Genomic DNA, 4,135 nt, shown 5'->3' on the forward strand with positions numbered 1-4,135 from the left:
TGGGAAAGAACTAAACACAAAAACTAAAAAACAAAATAATATTTGTGTGATTTGCAAAAATTTCCAAAATGGTGTGGGGTGAGGAGATGAAAGGCTATTAGAGATGAGTAACACACATTTCCATAAAATTCTCATTCAATCTGCCTTTCAATGTGAAAAAGAAATAATTTTCTTTCTAACATTTGCTAATATTTTTTCTTTACCTCTGCCTCACTTAGTGGCCAGAAGTCATCTGAACTTTCCTTTGTTTTTCCAGCAATAAGTCTTTTTTTTGTGCTATGGCTCACGTGACTAATAGCTCCTGGCTTCATATGCAGCCTCAGTGTTGGCTCTGCCTGTGTGTAATGGGGAGGGGAATGGCTGCCCCCACATTCTTCATTCCCACCTCCAGGGCTCCACTTAACTGAGTCACCCTGAGAGGCCCTGGAGGGTAAGGTTCTGAAAGAAGAGTCTTGCCAGCAGAATCCTAGAGGGACAGCTGTGGGAGCCTCTGCTATTTGAAAAACAATAGCTCAATTTAAGAAACAAAAACGATGCCATTTTTAGCTTTTGCAAAGGAAAAATGTTTCAAATGCTTAAAAAACTTCTCAGGGATCCCAAGTCCAGGAGAGTTTTGCATAAAGATGTATACCTCAATACCGAGACCTTGATGCTGTGCTACCCTCTGACACAGCCCTCTGATCTGGGACCAGATTTTGCTGTGGTTGACAACAGACCACCAAGTCTTGTCCACGGATTTCCCTAAGGATGGGGAGCCTCACATTAGAATTATGATGGAGCGTCTTAGATGGGGTTCCTGGGAAACAGACTCTGAAATGCAGAATTGTATATGGAAGGATTTTGGGGGAATGTTCTCAGGAGATATGCCTGTAAGGAAATACGGAGGGCAGAACTAGGCAGAAGGAGAAACTGGTCCACAATTAGGGTGCAACTGAGCCATCAGTCAATCTCTGGGAGCAGACCTGAGTCCATAATTTGTGAGGCCAATTGCAAAATGAAAGTGAGCCTCTTGTTCAAAAGCAGAAAAAGGTGCCATCAATGACAGTAAAGTACACTTTTCCTTTCTCCTGTACTCTCTCAAATTGTCATGGTGATTTTTATTTTTTATTTAAATAAAAAATGTTTTAAATTATTAGCATGAATTTTACCATTCATCATTATATTATGCACTGCCATTTTTAAATGCAAATGTAAGAGCATCTAACTCATATAGAGAATCATTAAAATGCACATTTTGTATTTCACAGCTCATGCATGCATATGTATTTTGTTCTTACCTAACAGTGGAAATGCTGCACAAAATTAACTCAACTTTTTAAATTTTGATTTTATTTCACTTTTTTTAAAACAACAAACTAATTTATGTCATCTTTTCTTTTTCTGATCTTTGATCAAATGTTAAGTTCTTTTTTTTAAATTTATCTTTATTGTTGCAGTATTACAGGTGTCCCCTTTTTTCCCCCATTGACAACCTCCCCCCTTTACCCCCCCTCAGACCTTCACCAAACTATTGTCTCTGTCTATGGGTTATGCATATACATTCTTTGGTTAATGTCTCCCCACCCACGGCCCCACCCCTGCCTTCGCTCTGAGATTTGTTAGTCTGTTCCATGCTTCTATGTCTCTGGATATATTTTGTTCATCAGTTTATTTTGTTCATTAGATTCTATTTCTTGATACATGCATGTTCTGCTAATACTCTTTAACTTTGGCTTATGCCGAGTAAGGTAGAAAGGAAAGGAAAAGTAGATTTGTGAACATGGTTGGCTATATCAGGGAAGTAAGGTCAATAAGAAAACATAATGAGATTCATGTTTCTTTTTTTAAAATATATTTTTATTGATTTCAGAGAGGAAAGGAGAGGTGGAGAGAGATGGAAACATCAATGATGAGAGAGAATCATTGATAGGCTGCCTCCTGCACATCCCTGGCCAAGCCTGCAACCCGGGCATATGCCCTTGACCAGAATTGAACCTGGAACCCTTCGGTCCCCAGGCTGATGCTCTATACACTAAGCCAAACCAGCTAGGGCAAGATTCATGTTTCTTATAATGCCATTGTTCTTAGAAAAATATTGCCTTCTTTCTGTATTTGAAGAAAGTTCTGGTTTGAATGTACCCTTACTTACTTAAGTGTAGATGTGAAATGTTTCATTTGCTTTGAGTCTTGCTGAACACCTACTCAAGGTGGGTTCACTGGACTTCTATGCTCATGGGGTATTGAGAACACTTTATGCAAATGAGGTGGTAAAGAAAGAACATCCATATTGTACCTAATATCTCCTTTGCTCACGTGCATGCTCAATTGTCCCAATGGACTTCACTTACAAAACACAAATTCAAAGATAAGATTATTTAGAATTTCAAGATGCTGACAGCAGATTATTATACCAAGTGAGAGGTCCTTCTGCCCAGGTTGCAAGCCCATGAAGTTGGCCCCGCTTGAGGAACTTTGGAACTCAGATGGCCTTTCAGAGGAGGGCTGCATTTTATTTTATTTTTTTTAAAAGTCATATTTGTATATATTTGAGGCAGAAAATATATATGGATAACAACAAGGGAAAAAGTCTTAATGGGAAGTTGTATTTTTCCTTGGCCTTAGGAACTTGTTTCAACAAAGGAGGTTTTTCTTTCTACTGCTCTCTAGACTGGGGAGCAAATCTGACCCCACAGAAGGCACTCTACCATCTGGGCAGAACAGGACACAGTGACAAAGTCAAACCAGAATTTCTAGATTTCCAACAGGGATTCCTACCCATTTCCTCAATCTGCCGCTATTCCCCACACCCCAAGGCAGGGAAATCCTGCTGCCTTCCCTGGTCTCTAACTCAGTTGTAAGGTAATTTAGGAGCCACCTGCAAAATCAGTGGCATTGACCACTCAGTGCCCCAGGGGGTGGCAAGGGATTTTCTGTGCTTCACTATTGCTTATGGCTAAGCAGAAATCCTATAAACATGAACAGAAATCAATGGAGGCTACTTAGCTGCCAGGGGAGAGACACAGCTGCCTGGGAGGGATGGAGGAAGGGTAGCTGAGGGTAGGGAAGAGTCACTATGGAAAGAAAAGCCAGAGGGACAAGCACAGTGAGCAAAGGAATGAACCTCATTAGGCTCAGAGTTCTCTTCCCTGGTGTTGAGGAAGTGACACTGTGGCCCAGGCTACTGTCAGATCTTTAGTTCCCTGTGGTGCTGATAGTCCTAAAGCCAGAAGCGCTGTAGGTCCAGGATCAGTTTGGCAGGTGCTGTCTCCTGTGCCAGCACACCACGCATGCTGCTGAGCTTGTCCATCTTTTCTAGGGCAGCTGAGACTCAGTCTCCTCACGCGCCTGGGCCTCTATTTCACCTATAGAGTAGCCAAAGTCAGCGGTCTCTAGGCCCACCCTGAGCAGAGGCTGCTCTTTATAAGTTCAGGGTGGCCCCAGTTTTTAGGCTCTACAACTAGTCACAAAACTAGCCATTTCCTGCACCCTTAGTGGCTCAGCACAGCAGCCACATCCTCAGCCCCCAGCATCTCCTAGACCTGGGCCACAGTTGAAGGCTGAACTGTGAGTTCCATGTATTCAGTGTGGGGTTGAAACACCTGCTGTTCCAGCACATTTGAGCTCCCAACCACTATGTTTTCGCTGTTGCAGGCAGTGATCAGCCTGCATGAGGCTCAGCTCAGGGATGACATAGTAGCTGTCTCTGAAGGTGCCCAGTGCCCCAGGGTGTTCCCAACTCCTGTAGCCTCTTCTGTTTCGGGTCCAGAAACCAACTTTCACTCCATCTCAATCAAGCCCTGGGCCATACTACCTCAAAGCTCGAAGATCTCCCTCTCATGGGACCTGGAGATGGGGGTCAGAGCCTCAGGCCGTGCCCACAAGGAATGCCAGGAACAGTCCTTAGCTCTGGACCTTTGCCGGGCTCTGCGCACAGGGCCAGTACCAGCGGGAGCGGTCATATTAGGTCCAATGTAGTGATGCCGCTGCCACGCAGGCCAGAGTGGCCTGCTAGGCTTTAAGGTCTGGGACCTCCGCAGTGGGCCAGGAGCAAGGCCATTCCCCTGTGCTGTCCTCCTCACACCCAACCTTTCCCCGCTCAAGCCCTGTGTTTCCAATCTCCATATCAACCAGTCATTGCCTGGGCCAGGCCCTGTGA

General features: G+C 44.1%; 1 pseudogene across 1 annotated transcript; it reads right to left on the bottom strand.

The window, feature by feature from the left end:
- Positions 1–3,196: 3,196 nt before the first annotated feature.
- Positions 3,197–3,785, bottom strand: LOC308256600 (thiamine-triphosphatase-like; annotated as a pseudogene). The gene has a single exon. The product of its transcript is annotated as a thiamine-triphosphatase-like (transcript).
- Positions 3,786–4,135: the final 350 nt, after the last annotated feature.

Source organism: Plecotus auritus (genome assembly GCF_963455305.1).
Source record: "Plecotus auritus genome assembly, chromosome: 8".
Taxonomy (NCBI): Eukaryota; Metazoa; Chordata; class Mammalia; order Chiroptera; family Vespertilionidae; genus Plecotus; species Plecotus auritus.